General features: G+C 39.9%; 1 long non-coding RNA gene across 3 annotated transcripts in view; it reads left to right on the forward strand.

Moving 5' to 3' along the window:
• The window catches only part of LOC121906357, a 115,775-nt gene that overhangs the window by 22,207 nt on the left and 75,535 nt on the right, over positions 1 to 18,033 (forward strand). The window lies entirely within an intron of this gene.

The following is an 18,033-nucleotide window of genomic DNA, read 5'->3' on the forward strand; positions in this document are numbered from 1 at the left end:
AAAAATCTAAGAATGTGATCTTCACAGACAAGGGGAGCAGTGCTGTGAGGATCACATTCTTTGATTTTTCCAAAGCCTTCAACACTATCTAGCCCCTCCTACTGAGAGACAAGCTGACAGAGATGAGGGTGGACTCACACCTGGCGACCTGGATCACGGCCTACCTCAGGGAGACCACAGTATGTCAGGCTGAGGGACAGCTCCTCTGAGACTACGGTCAGTAGCACTGGCGCACCACAGGGGACTGTGCTTTCCCTTGTCTTGTTCACCCTTTACACTTCTGACTTCAAGTACAACGCTGAGTCTTGCCACATGCAGAAATTCTTAGATGACACTGTGTCACTGCCTGGTGGAGGACTTTGTGACATGATGCTGGTCGAACCATCTGCAGCTGAATACCTCTAAGACCAAAGAGATGGTGGTGGACTTCCGGAGGACCAGGCACCATCTGCAACCGGTCTCCATCGAGGTTGTCATTGTGGAGTTGGTCAGGACCTACACGTACCTGGGGCAGCAGCTGGACATTCTTTACAGGAAAGGGCAGAGCCGGCTCTATTTCCTGAGGAGGCTGGGGTCCTTCAACATCTGTAGGAAACTCCTGCTGATGTTTTACCAGTCGGTTGTCACCAGTGTTCTCTTCTATGCTGTGGTGTGCTGGGGAGGCAGCACTAAGAAGAGGAACGCTATGTGGCTGGACAGGCTGGTGAGGAGAGCTAGCTCTGTGGTTGGCATGGAGCTGGATTCCCTTATGTCAGTGGCAGAGAGAAGAACCCTAAATAAACTGTTGTTCATCATGGACAATGCCTGCCACCCTCTGCACAGCACATTCACTAGGCAGAGGAGTATGTTCAGTGGCAGACTGCTGTCTCAGTCCGGCTCAACAGACAGACTGACGAAGTCTTTTGTCCCCCAGGCCATGCGGCTATTCAACTACTCCCAGTGATGGTGGGGTGAAATTGACTATTAGGCGTGATGCTGCTGTCTCTGTTGCTACCCATGCTCACCTGCATTCTGTCATTAAGCTGTTTTACTGTCAGTTATTAGGTATGTTAGCCTTACGCACAATTTGTATTTGTATTTATTTATATATTTATCTCCAATTTGTATTTTATATTATTTACAGTAATTAGTAATTATTATTCTTACGCTGTTAATCACTTTGCACATACTCTGGTAGCTAGATTATCATTTCGCTGCTTTGTTTTTATTATTTTATTCCTGTGTGTATCTATCTATCTATCTATCTATCTATCTATCTATCTATCTATCTATCTATCTATCTATCTATCTATCTATCTACCTACTTACCTGCCTATCTATCTATGTATCTATGTATCTATCTATCTATGTATCTATCTATCTATCTATCTATTGAATTCAGTTTGACCTTAAGGGCTATGATAACAAATGCAAATGTATATATCTGACCTGAGTGACCAGGGGTTTGAATCGATTGTCTCATTGAAGTGTTGCATGCTGAGTCCAGTCTGACCTTTTTAGTGTGACAGTGCTTGGAAATGTGGCTCTAGAAACTGGCTAAAGACAAACTAATAGCACCTTTTTCATGATTAAGCCATTGTTGCTTTATAGTACAGCAGAGAGATGAGGGGAAAAAAGGAAATTAAATTGAATGCACCCTAATAAGACATATATAGTTTTTTTTTCAAGAGTGCAGCCTCTTTTCTTTAGTTATATTAATTTTTTTCACATTTTGTCCCAGGTGTGTCATTGTTCCTTATAATATGCCTAAGATATTAACAATAACACTTAGAAAGTGTAACATTAGCTTCTAGAGTGTATATTCTTTGGTCTGAGCTGGAGTGAAAAGTATACTTTGTTACCTTTGTGTATTTACAGTAATTTGTTTAGGTGCACACTGCCTAAGAGAATCTGTTCTTAAAAACATCACATAATCTCACAAGTAGCTTGTTTTTGGTAACCTGTTCTCCCTGGTGAGACTCTGGCAGTGTGGAGAGTCAAAACACACCTGATGCCAGTCCTTGTTAAACTCAGTGAAGCATGACTGTCTGTTATAAAAAACAGAGAATATAAAGCAAAGAGCACAGTTAGTTACATGCTAACAAATAGCTCCATGTATAGTAAACGTCCCTCCTGCAGTTTGCAGTTTCAAATTTTTCCACTTTGCCCAGTTGCACCAAAATTAATAAATAATTCAAAGGTTGAGGAAATCACTGTTTTTAAAGTAAATTTGGTCTCTAAGGTGGAAAAAAAAGATGAAGGATCTCTGTGTTCATGCAATCTTGTCTTTACATGTTGAGTATGGTTTATGACAGATTGGCTTATGAAATCTGTTGCAAAAACTTGGCCGGCCACCTTTTTGACATAATATCATCGAAATCTGTATTATCATCATGAATAATCAACCATTACCCTTAAGTTTTGCTCTCTCCAGAACAAGTGGAAGTAGAAAACAAAGTTAGAGTAAAAGACAGTACACAGCATGCGCAGTGTATTTGATTTCAACCTGTACATGGCTGACTGCCAGGTGAAAGTGAATGATTCACTGAACCACAGCTTCACCCTCCAGGCAACAGTACCACCCAAAAACTCCCAGTTTCATGCAATTACAATATACCTATTAATCAGCCTGTTTGTTGTGCAGATCAGTGACTTTTGCGTGTCAGAGCTTAGCAACATGCACGCAAAGTTCAGCTTTCATTTAATTGCAACTCACCAAAGACAAGCCTCAGACCCAATTTTGTGTCCCAAGTCATGTTTTAGGAAAACAGCAGACACAATCCATCCAGATGAACATTTCATGTTTTCTCGGTATGTGATTTCCAATCTGACTGTGGCCCGATAACGGCGACATTGCTGTTACTCATTCCCTCAGATCCCCTGACTCCATCTCTCCTAATCAGATTTCTCTGGTTGGGTTATTTATCATCGCCAGCTCTGACTGTGAGTGATGCTTGGCTAATGGGTTTAGCATTCAAATCTGCTGGCTTGATGCGACAGAATCCCAACAAGGGTTGTCATTCCTGTGGCGGCAGCAGCTTCAGAGTGGCGTAAATAAGAGGGAAATGACATTGTTGAAATATGTATTCATGGCGTGGTTGTTTTTACATTTGGTTAGATTTGTATTGATTTTAAAGGTGTTAAAATGAAAAGGAGACAGCGAGGCAGAAAGTCAGAAAGATGGAAAGAAAAAGGGGAAGAAAGTCAGAACTTGAATATGTGTGCTTTAAACTGACAAAGATGTCCATTCATGCATTCATATACCCATACATGCATCCATCCATAGACCATTTATCCCTTCTTGCCTGCTCATTTCCTTTCAGGAGTGACAGGACAAAGAAGGATCATGACTCACCAAATGAGAGCCAGTAAATGAACAAATGAACTCAGCAAAACAAAATACAAAACAGAAAAGCTCTCTGACAGTGTGGTGAGCACATGCACATCAATGAGTCTATGTGGAGTTGAATGACAGTTATGGTTATGACAATAATTATAAGTCATAAAACAACAGCTGTGAGAAACTCGGTCTTCTCGTCTTTTTTCATGACTGCACCTGCACCGTGTGGTAACATCATGCGGTATGGTCGTCAGGTCCTTGCACCTTATTGTTTTGTATAATCTGCAGTGATGACAGAACTGTAAATTACAAGACAGCTGTTACTCAGTCTTCCTCCATTTTGTCCTTTCATTCTATGATATGTGGTTGAGTGTCAGGTGTATCATTTTCTAATGTTTGATCTAAGACCATAAATTAACTCAGAGCAGAGATAACGAGACAGTGTGTATGTGTGTGTGTGTCTGTCTGTGTGTGTGTGTGTCAGACTCTTCAGTCTTCATTGCCCCACCACCTGTTCCATGTAAATAGCTCCATATGTGTGGATGAAAGACTTTATGTGGCTCATGGGAAACATTCTGGACACCCTTATCACCACATCGGTCATCAGTACCCCAGTTACAAATACTGACATCACTTCTAACACGAGGAAGGAAGGAAGGAAGGATTTTACAGGGCATAAAAATTTTACACTAAAAGAAGGTCATCGTGAAGAAGAGTGTGAATATTTTCACTCGTCTCATCCTGTAATTCTGTTTTTTAATATTTCCTGAAACGTGTTGATCTGGTATTACGGATCAACCCCACGACATTTCTGCATCATTCCAGGCAAGTCTGGACTTGTATAAACGCTCTAAGGTTATGCAGTTTGTCTTGTTATCACTTGATCTTGTTTCTGGATTCTGTGAACGCCCACAGACGCACGCATAAACACACACATGTGGCACCAGTTGACCAGGATTTTGTGTCTTCATTAACAATTAAAAAAAAACAAAACAACAACAACTGGTGTTACAAGTATATCGCAGCACATCTGGATGACCTGACACGACTGTGAGGCTGAACAACCTGCTAATCAGGTCGATTCTGACAAGGTGTGAAGCACTTTCAAAGAGGTGATAGTATCATTATATGTGTGTGTGTGTGTCTGTTGTGTGTGGTCTAGTCATGTCTCAGCTGATGTTGTTGTGATGTATGATGACAAACCAACAGGATGTGCGTGTCTACTCCTGTTTAGAAAGTAAAAATCACTTGACTGTGTTTCACAACCCATGGTAACATAATACCTGTACAGATTATATGGATTAGCATGTGTCTAAGCAGTCTTTTACTGCCATATAGTGAATTCCTCCACACACTCTCTCTCTCTGCCTCTTTTTATCACTTATTTTAGTCCCTTGTGCAAGCTGCATCTTTCAATATCCGTCTCTCAGCTTTTTTCTTGCAGTGTCTCTTTCCTTTCTTTTACCCTTAAATCAATTATAGTGAATTCCCACCTCTGTTTTATGTCAGTGGAACATTTAAGAATCAAATGACATTCTCTGTTCTCTTTTCATTAATCATCAATCATGCCAACCATGATGCTTCTGTTATCACTCCATTAAGTGACTACAATACTTGTTCATATAGAACTCCTTTGCATAAAGCTTAAATGACATTTCATTGTCACAGTGTCTATATTTTGATTCATCATGTGGTATGACAAGCTCTTCATCTATCATTTTGAGTTAGTGGCTGTGTGCATATTTATTTGCACAAATGTATGTGTCTACATTATAAGTCTCAGCATGACTTCCAAGTCTCCCACCTAGCTTTGTAATTACCTTTTTCCAGCTATGACTGTTAATTTGAGTACTGGAAAATCACTGCTGTACACACGCATGCACACGCAGTTGAGCTGTCTCACAGAGGAGAGATTGGGACTCTTAAGTGTTCTTAATTGAGTCAAAGCTTTACAGTGACATTTATTTGTGTTTATCTGTTATTATTTTTCTTTTATTATTAGCTGAAATGGATCACGCATATTGTCAGTCCCTGAGAACGTGAAGTGACGCTTTGACAGCCTGTTTGTTCTGTCATTGACGAAATGTGCGAAAACATTAAAGAGCAAGTGAGAAATCTCATTGTTAGTGCAGATGCACAGGAGGTAACATTAAATGAGTGTGAGGAAGTCTTTAATTGAATAAAGGAAATGGTACATTTTCACTTTTGCATCTTTTTTATCACTTAGTAAGTGACAAGTAGCTTGTCAACATTTGTCACTGGGCCAAGGAGACTAACATTTGATACAGTATAACACGATAACTTTAATACGTTGAAAAAGGGACTGATTAAAAAAGTATAATTAAGGACTTGACATATTTCATGTCAGTCACACTGGAGCATGAGCATTGCAGTGGGATCCTTCAGTTGGTAAAGTACTGTAATTCAGGAAGACTGCTGAGCTGAATCAATGTTAGAAAATATGAAGTATTATGTGCCTTATTTCAGATTAGTGAGTAAACCAGGAAAACTGTTAAAGATACACAGACACACAGAGAAAGAAAGAGCTAACAATAATAGCCTGGAGTTTGCTTCACAGGTTAGCATATGCTATCTTGTCAATGAAACAGGAGAAGCAGCCAGGTAGGCAATTAAAAGTGAGTTGAATACAAGTGGATTTCTTTTTGTAATGCTGCCAACACATCCACTGTGCCTGCCTTAAGTCAGTGCCATCTCACAAATCACTGGGAATCTTTCTCTTCTCTCTGTCTGTCGAGTTTCATTCTGTTTCCGTCTGTCTTCTTCTCTCCGTTTTAGTTCACTTCCATCTCTCGCTCCCCTTGTGACTGTTGTGTTCTCTCGTCACACGTCTGTCTCAGTTTAAAACATCAAAGTACAGCTGAAGTCATTATCACCTGTAATCTACCAGCAATACAGAGTTTCTAAACCGAGATTTATTTATATCAAAATGTCACAAGTTCTTACTTTAATGTAGATCTTGACAGAAATAAAGGATATGTGTTTAGCCACTTACTAAACAATGCAGCCAGAGTGACAGAAAGAGAGGGACAGAAGAGTGTAGGTAGACAGAAAGAGGAACATCAACTGACATAAGTTACAAAACTCACATTTATTTCAATTAGAGTGTCAGAGAATGTCACTTTAATATAATTCCTGACAGAACACAACTCTCATGTGTATGAAGGAGAAAAAGAAAGCAAGACATGCAAAGACAGAGTAGCAAAACAGAAATGTATTTATAGGAATTGCCACAGATTATTACTTTAAGCATGTGTTTTGGTTTGGTCAACCAGTTCCTATGCTGAGCCCACATGTTCTGTAATTTGCGTCTGTCTCTCTTTGCCCGTCTGTCTGCTTCTCATTCTGTTCCTCTTGATCGTCTATACCCAACTTCAGAGATGTGTATGTATGTGTGTGCGTGTGAAGAGATGTACACAGAGACAGAATGTGTGATTGTGGCCATGGTTGAAGCCATTTCTCATCTATGTGTATGTGTGTATGTATGTGTGTGTGTGTGTGTGTGTGTGTGTGTGTGTGTGTGTGTGTGTGTGTGTGTGTGTTATTTTGTGACAAGAAAGCCACAGATTATTGCACATGAAATGTTATTCATACAAAGCAGCTCTAGCGTGACTATCCCCCTGCTACAGCACTCAACAGCCTATTGGAGAAACACAAGAGAACAAATCTCAGTGAAAATAACAGTCTACAAATCTCACAAGGGAGATTCTCTCTCACCTCTCATTTCTGATTTTAGTCTTTTTTGTTTAGTTTTTTTTCTGAGGGAAGTGTGTGTTGTGTTGGTATTTTTCTAATTAACAAAATACAGTGTGAGTGTACAGAAAGATGTGTTAAAATTAGAATTAGGTTTTAGGTTTACATTTTTGCATCTTTTACAATACTTACTAAGTATAGGTCTATCCCAGACAATACAAAAATCATCTTGTGTACAGGAAGAAATAATATATTTTACTGCAATAATATTTAAAAGATCGGACAGTCAGCATGAGCAGTGATAGTCCACATGAGTGTAACCCGAAGGAAGCCAATCTTTATCAACATATAAAACATCACAAATTTTGACTGAAAAGGGATATCTGGGAAGTGCAGTGCAAAAAGCAAACAGGTATTATTACGTATGGAGTAGAAATAAACACTGTATTTTAATGATTTCAAGTGGCACTGAGAAATAATTAATGGCTGGTGGCTTTTTAATTAACACATACTATATATAGGCAAACATAAACAGAGTAACTCATAAGGGCAGTGATCTGTATTTTTGGGTCAAAATGTTTCTGTTTTCTCTCCAAAAGATTAACGTTCTCTCTCAAAACAGCACAGTCACTCCCCACAAGACCTCCTCATAGACGGATCCTCTACATCTCTCCAATCATGCGCCCTTTCCCATCACCCACTTCCTACCCACTCAACACCTCTCATAGCCCTTTAATCTTTCTTACAGGGCTCTAGGGTGTGACCACTCTACTTAAACATGCAAGTCAAAATCTGCTCAATGCCACCAACAATTTCATTGGTTGCATCCGTGAATGTAGCTGATATTTGATTTTGTCTCTGCTGCACAAGCGATTCTGTGCTCCACCTCATAATGCCTTTGAAGTGTCACATAGTCAAGCATTCTCCAAGCAGAATTTGGAGTAGACGGAGCACGCTGCACACTAATCATAACAGCACATACGCAGCCTGAAGCTAAATCTGCATAAAATGAAGGGAAGTAGGGCCTTTATTTAAGGTAAATCTCTACTGATGTTAGGTGCACTGTGCCTCCACCTATGTGTTCTGAACTTGTGATAACACTAGACCCTGAGTCAGATGATGATCTGGCAATAACAGGGAAGAATAACACAGGTCTGTAGCAGTCACAGCCAAGCGCACCTGAATAACCAATGATGTGTTTTTGCTTATTTCAAAATAGGAATTTTTTTGCAACACACTGCCTCAACACTTTTATGTGCAATCATAAAGTCTGACTGAAAAAGTGAGGATTAAACTGGTTAATACCCTATAGTAGACCTCCACATTTTCATGGAATCTGTTTCTTTTATGTTGAAAAGACTGTTGGCAAATTTTACAAAGGTCTACTGTCACTGCAGTTAGGAAACATTTACCCCTACAAGCAGTCAAACAAACAGTTTGTCACAATTCCTTTCTGTGTCCTCTCTCTCCTTTCTCCTTCTCCTTATTTTTTCTCTCATTCGCTTTGGTTCTCTTCTCTCCAAATGTCCTTTGCAGCTCTCCTTTCTTCTCTCAGTGTCAGTTATCCTCCTCTACTGGCTCATTTTGTTCGTCTCCTTCTGTCCACTTATTGATCTTGTTGTTTTTCCTCACTTTGTTTTTCTCTCCTTCTCTTTTTCCTAGTTTTGCTCTGTGATATCTAGTTCTCTGCTCTTCTGGTTTTGTCTGTGTAATCTCTATGATCTCCATGTGAGTTGTTTATAACTCCTAAATGTGCCACTTCCTTGCCCTGACTACAGTGCAGAGAGAAATGTATTCATTTTCATGCCGCTCCGCCACACTTATCTTTTATTTCCCTCTGTTTTTTATGGCAGTTCAGCTTTGTCAGATGTTATATGGTGAGATGTGATAGGTGAAATGGGAAACGGTTCCATCTGTATTTTCCCTGTGGTAATGTTTTAAAGCTGTGGTTACATCTTCCACTCTTCTCATACTTTGAGTTGTACTACCATGCTCACACCGTTCTCAGATTTCATATCTGAACAAAAGCAATCACTTCTTTTCTGTGTAGTAAATTGAATTATAAGTATTTTAAAGGTTGTTGGACCTAAGTAAGCTCTTTGTGTCATAACAATTGCTCCTAGGTGCACTAAAAAATATAAAGCACAGCCTTGTATGGCTCATTGCTCAGATAAAACTCTGGTAATATACATTGGTGCAATAGCAAAGGGCAAAACTGTACAAGACATATTCCTTTTAATGAATAAGATTTAAATGCTATTTTTCCTCTCAGCGAAGACCTTGAACAGTAGCTAAACAAGTGGTGGTTGCTAAGCAACATGGAAGGGGTAACTTTTGAGTTGGCACATTCATTTTAAAATCATGGCTAATATGGTTATATCTGTGTGTGTGTGTGTTTGTACATTTTTAAACCTGTATCAGTCAGTCAGAAATGCATACAGCAAGCTTCAATAGCAGTGTGTATTTCCATAGTGGTGTGTACCAGTCTTGCTGAAATGAATAAAGGGCAAGCATTAGAGTACATAAGAACAATCCATTTGAAACTCCAGAATTGCATGAATGAATATTAAAAGGATTTTTCAAATTCTCATTTCCTTTAGAAGTATTAGAAATGTTCTTGCTCTGCAGCAGTCCTCCGTTGCTTAATGCATATAAGGGAAACATATTTTCTGTATAGGAATGGACCATATTTCAGTCTAACACTATAGCCTTGTATTTGAAAAGAGAAGACAGAATAGACAGCTGAAAGAATGGCCTCTGTAGTCTGCCTTTGACGCTTATGATGCCTTCGACTTTTTAACCCCAACTTTCATTGGACGGAGTCCCCTTCTCTGTCTGTTTCCTTCTCTCATTCGCTCTCCGTTCTGTCTGTCACATATGCCGGCGCACCCCCCTCCCCCCCATCTCTCTTTCTCTGTCTCATTACCTCTCTCTACCCCCCCCCCCCCCCCCACATACTCGCACAATGCCTTTCTCTTCTTTCTCAGTGCCTGCAGTCATTTTCACTTGGTGATTGAACTGACTCTGTAGTTTGTGTGTGTGCTTGAAACAGGAGGAGTGGGAAAGAAAGCAAGATCCAGTGGAGAGGACAAGGCAATAGAGAGTAACAGGATGAGAGAGGGGGAATGAGAGAGCCATGGAGAGTGAGAAAGATGCGCTGGAGAAAGAGAGGGAGAATTGTACAGCTAGGTATTGCCTTGATGTCGATTCTGCCCTAATGACCCTCCATTCACCTGGTATCCCTTTCTTCCTGTCTGCCTCTTTTCTGCCTCTTCATCTCACTGAACCTCTCACTCCATGAGAATTCTATATTAGAATGACCACAACCAATTAGTATCTTACAGTGCTAATCTCCATTTTGCAGCAACAAAAACATAACTTCTTGTCTGTCCTCCTGTCTCTCTCTCTGTATATATCAATCTTCCTCTCTATGTCTCAGCTGTCTAGTATCACCTGCTTGCACCTTATATTCCTCTTTTCTACCATGTAATTTTAGAGGGAACACAGTGAAAAAAATCCCCCAGTAGTCTGACCCACCGTTGAACCTTTGCCTGCTTTGACAGATCGCTGCAACACAAGCCTTTCATTTCATTGGCGAAAAAGGGTCTCTCTCCCCCTATTTAATGTGTTGTGTCTTTCACTTCAAATGGATGGCAGTAAAAAGATCAAGTCCAGTGCCATTAATGTGTGTGATATGTGTGCAATGTGTGTGTTTGTCCACCTTGGTGCCATTGATGTATATGATGATTGTGTGTCTGTATGGGGCCCATTTGTGAGATAAGGGTAGCTATAGTGGAGATAAGGGGGCGTGTAGAAAGAGGCTTTGTTTTGGCCAGACGTGGTGAGAGATGTCGCAGACAGTTATAGTGATTCGTTTGGTCACACATTAAACACCTCTTACTGTGAAAGTACATCCTGTAACACACTTCCCATACTGTTCCTATGAGCTTATGTATTAGAGTCAGTGACCAAGAACAATCCAAATACAAAAAAGGAGAACCTAGAGTCTAATTTGATTACATAAAGAAGATAACTCAAGTTATTCCATTTTCACTGAACTGTTGGCATCACCTGCGTATAGTTTGATTTTTTGGATTTGATGTCATCAAGTTATAGACACAGTGTGGTTATTTAGTTGACACTCCAAGGTTGAATATCTTGTGTAATGACATTCATATGGGGACTGAAGCCTTGAACTTTTGGTTATAGGGCAAGTTCACATTGGTCATGGCTTTCCGGCTAATACAAAACAGTTCAGCATCATGACATGCAAATACAGTTTTAGTGTGGATTTCTGTATTATCTCAGTGAAGAAACAGAAGGCATCTCAGCTCAAGGAAATAAAGTTGGATTCAGTTTACTCTGAATAAATGATTTTTAAAAAAAATTATCAATACTTTCTATACAAATACATTCATAATACAGCAGCTGTGAATAATATTTAAATCGTTGTTTCAGGGTGAACTGAGTGAAGTTAAAATGAACAGACCCTAAAGTGGCCTAGAACCAAACTTTAATCTACCAGTCTACCTCAAGCATTTTCTTTTAACATTGCTTGGAATTACCTGGCTATCGAAAATGTTTTTTTAATCATAATTATTATCACTTGGTATGAAATGCAGTAAAAGGGCAGAATGAAGCATTCTCATTATTTGTGATGATAAGGGCCATTATAAATCCTTGTCAGGCCATGAACATAACAGTCCTTTTGTTGTGAACAAAATGAAAGGTTATGGCGATTGAGAGCGAAATTAAAGGTTATAAATGAAATTGAGTATTTCCTGCACGAGGACATTTAGAAGATTGAGATTGTAATCATTACTGTTGTGGCTGACAAAGAGCAAAATGGGCACAGGGTCTATTGTGTAACCTAAATGAAAAAGTAAGGACTTGACATTGCAAAGGTTAGACTTATGGCAGGAGTGAGAGAATGAAAGGAAAGGGGGTGTGGATGGGAATAGATGGATGGGATGAATGAATAAGGAGGGGGAGGATATGATGGAGAGATGGAACAGAAAAAGGGGGGTTGGGGGGTTTGGGGGGGTTAGAGGGCAGAATAAGAGAGACCTGGAGCAGCAGAGAGATAGCGAGCTGGTTGGCAGCAAGAAAGACCTGGCCGGGTTGATTTGATTTGAGAGGTCTCAGGAAGGTCATTCATTTGACACGGTTGGCTGCTCTGTGCCAACCCTGACTACTGGTTCATGCTCTCTCTCTCTCTCTCTCTCTCCCTCTACCACTCTCTTCCCACTGTGTCCTTCCTGTCTTTCTCCTGTCATCCTTTCGCCATCCCAATTTCTCCTCTTAGAGCATCTCTCCTTCCCCTCTCTGTCTCTTTCTCTCTGTCAATTTCAGTTTAAACGCGTGTTATAGAAAGCATTTGTTTGCAAAGAAAACAACCTTAGCAAAAATATTAACGGAAGCAAATGATTTGGCAGAACAAGTAAGTTAGTGAATGACTGGGAAATGATTTAGGAATGGGGAAGAGGTCTCTCGCTCTGTCAACCCATTTCCACTGAAAGTCTGTATCAAGTTTTTATCAGTTTAGGATCAGTCTTAAGGTAATCTCCCATCATGTACTCTCTGGTTATTTAATAATATAACTGTTATAACCGTAATATGTTGTTTATTTTGAGATTTTATCACTCGATTCCAGAAAAGTTTCTTCTTTCTGTTAGTTGAATTTCATTAGAGTGAGCCCTTGAGGGAACTGGCTGACCCTTCTCACTGCTCCTCTCCTGGGATTGATGAGCCTTGTAATAGTAGGATGTGGGTTACTGATTTTAGGTGGTAGTAGAAATTAAATAATCTTTAATCAATGTTGTAAATCAGTTTAGATTGGCACAACTCTGTTCTGCATGTTATGTTTGAGACATTTCTTCCAAGAAGTGTTTTATAATGTCTGACATTTCATTGAAAACTTCACTGAAAACGGCATTAGGTCTGCAAGCCTTTTAATCTTTTAGAGTCTTAAGTTTAGCTTTCAGCCCCAGTTGTGTGATGTGGAAATCTTTAGGGTTCTGCTGATGTTTATCTATGTTTTGAAGCTCCTTTAGTCGATGCTGGTTTTCTCTGGTCTCACTGTCGTTGTTTACAGGTGGTTCAAATAGCGCTTTGAAGTGATTAATCCATATATTTACATCTTGATTCATTAGCTGCTCTGAAGACATTGGGCAGAGGGAGTTCCAGTGATCCCAGAAGGAGTTGGAGTGTACGGACTCTTCAGTCAAACTCAGCTGTTTACGGATATTGAGTTGTTTCTTTTTTTTGTCTGATGCTACACTTGTAGCATTTGGGTGTCTTACAGTATCAGAGGTGTAATAATTTATCTGTGGGATTTTTTTATTTGAATGTTTTCTCAGTAGTCGTTTCTCACACCAGACATTTTAACTTGCCAAACACTGGTACCCAATAGCATTAATAATTGCTGCAGTAAATTTAGGTGTGTTGCTTTCAGGGCCCTCATTGTGCTCTGGCACACCTAAATGGAACAGACTCATTATTGATGTTATTAGTTACACCCGTGCTTTTCCTGCAATGTTCATGGTTTGTGTGTGTTCAGGATATTTTTGGAGAGTGAGTATATGTAACATTTTGGACCTCTGGACTTGCTATACTGCTGTCAGCCTTTTTGAAATAACTTGTTAAAGGGGGCATATTATGCTTTATGTGATTTTCTCTTATTTATATACTATTGTGATGTCAGATATGTATGTTAAACATGGTCAGAGTCTCAAAACTTGAGGTTAAGATATGTAGAAATGCTCCCTGCAAGTCAAAAACCAGGACTTCTACCTGCTCTAAACACTTCATTTGCAATGTTTTTTTCTTCCTTGCCAAGGAGCTGATGTCAGCCTGTTGTGCATGCCCATAAATGGCTGTCCTTTCCATAGCCTTTGTTGCTAAGGTTGTTGCTAAAGTTTTTACATGTGTTGTTTGTGTTGTCCACTCGCATATTTCGTATCGGATTTCAGCTCGAACATGTACAGATGTGAAGAACGAGAAAAAGTAGTGAAATCCTACTACTATAGTTTGTTTCATGGTTTGTTGACGAAGCCTCCGGAGCCAGTGGATGTCTGCTGAGGGGCAGCTTCTGAGAGCTGGCCAAACAAAACAGAGTGGGCTCCTCAGGAGGGGAGCCTTGAAGAGACACAGCTAAAATGGTGTCAGACAGAGGCTGAACTGAGAAGCTGCATAAAGAGCCAGTATAAAATAAATAAGGGGTTTTTTGAGCTGTAAATCATGCAAAGATATTCCAGCAGAGACCCATTAAAAATATAGACCTGGAAATGTGCATGATATGTCCTCTTTAAATTATATAAATGGCAGAGCTGCCATGAACATTTGTCCTTTTGGCAAATAAAGTAATTTGGCCTTGGTCATATGGGCAGGGCAGGGGTCTGACTGTGAAAGCACTAAAAGAGACAGCATCCATGTGATGCTGCCACGGGGTGAGCAGTATTTGTGTCTTCCTGCAGTTGACAAGATGCAGAGTCGGGCTTCCTTTGGTTTTGCATATTATATTTAAGAGTCATGGCTTCTAAAAAATGTGGCTCACAACACAATTTCTGTCACTCTCTTTATCTCTGCTATCACTATGTCCCCACCTAGGGGCAAGAGGCTACATGGAATCAATGCACCAATATACAGAATTTCAATAGAAGTCAAGATGGGAGAAAGGAGAGGAAAGGAAAAGAAAATAGGAGGAAATTGGGTGAAAAGGACGATATTGAAGCTGATATAAAAGCCAAAACAAGAAGGGTAGAATGAGGAAAGAAGGGACAGTGGACATAGAACAGGAGGTAAAAGAGGATAATAAAGATACAGGGGACATGTGAACAACAAAGAAAATAAAGGAAGGAGAAGAGAATGGTGAAATCAAGTTTGTTCAATCTATATGTGCCAAACACCATCAAACTAGTGGTGACTGGAACATATAAGATAATAGAAGGACTACAAGAATGCCTTGATAGTCATAAGAGTATGTTCCTAGATGACAAGAAGAAGATCATAAAAACAGCAGACAGAAAGTTACAGTAGCTGTTGTATCAGGTGAAATGGATATAAATGATACTTGTTTCCTATGTCAGAGTACACAATGCTCAAGTCTTTAAAGTTTTGAGAGTTCATGACGCTATGGCCTTTTTTAGGTCAAAAGGACATGCACTGTGGGATTGGGAGTGTTTTGTGTGTGTGAGTGTTAGCGTGTGGGTATTTCAATGTTCCTAGTGAACAGCACATCTGACATGCACTGAACCCTCAACCCCTAGCGGTGCCAATGTTGGCATATTACTTTGCCATCACACCACAGCATTTACCAATAGTTGACCGCATCACAGCAAAAGAATCAGCCATAAGGAAAAACAACTTAACGTAAATGAGGCAGAACAGCTCAGGTTGAAGATATCGGCAGGCCTTTCCAATGCAAAGGCACTGCCTTCCAACCTCATCATCCAGGAAAGGGAGGCTGTGACGTCACTGAGCAACATCACCATCCTACCAGCTGATAAAGGACGGTGGTCCTAAACACATCACACTACTTTGCCAGGGTCACCACACTACTTAGTGACACTAATACATACACACAAGGAGAAACCATCCATCGTGAGGTGTGTAGAGGTGTGTGTAGTTCATGTTGGTTTGGTTTTTAGATGGGTTTTTGCCTTAAAAAATCTTCCAAAACACACCAGGCAAGGCCACAATCAAAATATTAAAGTTGCAATAAATGACATTCAGCCTCACTAGATGTCAGCAAACAACTATTTGCTATGTAAAGATACAATGACGTAATGGCAACCTGAGCAGAGAATTAAGTCACACTCCCTCTGTGTGTTGTTATCTGAGCTTCTCTGTTCTTTGTTTTGGTAGCTGGTCTGGCTGTGTGTGCATGTTAGTGCATGTGAGTCCCTCTGTGTCCTCCGTGTCCGTTTCCAAGATGGCGGCTGTGTCACAAACTTTCTCAAATAAAGCTAAACAGTACACTGTCTGTTTCTGAAAACATTTGAGAAATAGGCAAAGCAGTAACAGAATCTTGATCAATATTTGATCAGCACGGCCTAGTTTGACAGTTTGATCTGAGTTTCGTGAGCTGTCCTTTCAGGGACTGCTTTCTCCCCCCCCCCAACTTTATTGTGTAAATGTTGCGCATATTTGTTTTGGTCTGAGATGCTGGTGCCATAGTGCGACATCTAGTGGCTGAATGTCATGTATTGCAACTTTAAAAGATGCATCAACATTTGAACTATTCTGTAACTTTGTTCTTAGTTTGTATGTTTTAGTTGAAGGAAAAAGAGCACTGCAAGGAGGGAATTCTATTCTTGCCTTTTGAGCATTTAATGTGTGTGCCATTCAAAGCTATCATAAAATATCTGATAAATGCTGCTCTGCAAGATTTGTACTGTTTCTTTTAAGTGTAATCACTGCACTCCATCTGCATCACTTCTGTTCCCCCTGTCCTGGCCCTCATGCTCATTAAAACATGTCAGCATTTGTCATGTGGAGAATCATTTAAGTCTATGAGTGGGTTCATTTTGCCATAACTAGGAAAACCAGTCTCTGTTTATTTTCAAAGACTTAAGTGGTTCCAAAGAAATGTCTCACTGATTAGAGTTTTAAGCAGGTAATCACTTATCTGTAGTGGATTACATTCTGAAAGTAATCTTCCCAGCCTTGTTAACACTATAAATGCTTTTATGAGCCTCAGGCCTTGTACAGTATGTGTCTTTCATCTATAAGGCTTTCAGCTGTGTTAGCTTTGCCAATAAGACATGCTGTTTAAGACTTGGCAGCTAGTCTGCAGCCTCCACAGTAAATGGTTTGCAGCTGACTTTTACACACAGTGGCTATCAAACTTTTCAAAATGATTTTTGTTGCAGCCAAAACTTTGTGTGGATTTTGTGGGGTAAGATTATTGACTTCTAATCCGGCAGTGTGTCAGTGACCCTGTCCCATGTCTACGACTTTAGAGTGAGGGCAAGCAACTTACACTGCACGTAACTTTGGATGGAAATTTCTCCAAAGTAATTAATGTATCCATATTTAGCCCCTCAGCCAACCTTTAAACCTTAGTGCAAGAGACTTGGACCAGGAGTAGACAGACACTTGTTAAAGGCAAGAGCAAGATAATTTAATTTAATTCAGATATCAAAAAGTGAATCAAACAATAAAATGGTCTTTAGATTTCCTATACGTTAAAAAACTGAGCTGTAAATTAGTACATGTCAAGACTGTCATTAGTTAAGTATTGTGAGTTGACAGTAAAATCAAAGTATTTGCAGACAGTAAGACATTGGTTAGAAAGATGTGTGTGTGTGTGTGTGTGTGTGTATTCTTGTCAACATTGGTATAACCTGCCCTGGAAGACATTCCTTTCTACCTGAGTTACCTTACTAAGAAACTGTCCTCCCAAGAAAAACAGAAAAACAGTCAGTCATTTCAGCAAGTGGCCCAGAAGAACATTTACGTTCAAGTGTCAAAGCTCTCTAGTGGCCATAGTAATTATGGCAGTCATAAAGGAGGAATTTAGGTGACGTTATTATAGAGCGAAGTCTGCGAAAGGAGAATGTTGCGGTGGATGGGTGGGTCAACAAAACATAAGACTTTAGTACAGGAGATCGCCATTCCTTTCGTGTTCTCAACTGTGAGTCAACACGATTGTCCCTAACCTTAACAAAGTACTTATTTTAACCCAAACCATGATCTTTCCCTAAACCAAACCAATACTCAACCCTAGTGTTGTCAACATATATCTTCTTAACAGTGATTTGTGCTGGTTTCACAGACAAATCATGTCGCCCTGCCGATAGGGGCATCAGACCAGAAAATGCTTCTATGAGACATTCTGGAGTGCACCGACCAACAACATATTTTGTCATTTAATTTGGAGTACTTGTTGCATAGTAACCACATAGAAACACACACACCTTGCATTTTAACAAGATGTGCCTGCTGTGCTTGTTCTTAAAAACTTCTCTGTAAAATCAACAACTAATATATATCAGGAAGGG

This window comes from Thunnus maccoyii, chromosome 10 (assembly GCF_910596095.1).
Source record: "Thunnus maccoyii chromosome 10, fThuMac1.1, whole genome shotgun sequence".
In the NCBI taxonomy this organism is placed as follows: domain Eukaryota; kingdom Metazoa; phylum Chordata; class Actinopteri; order Scombriformes; family Scombridae; genus Thunnus; species Thunnus maccoyii.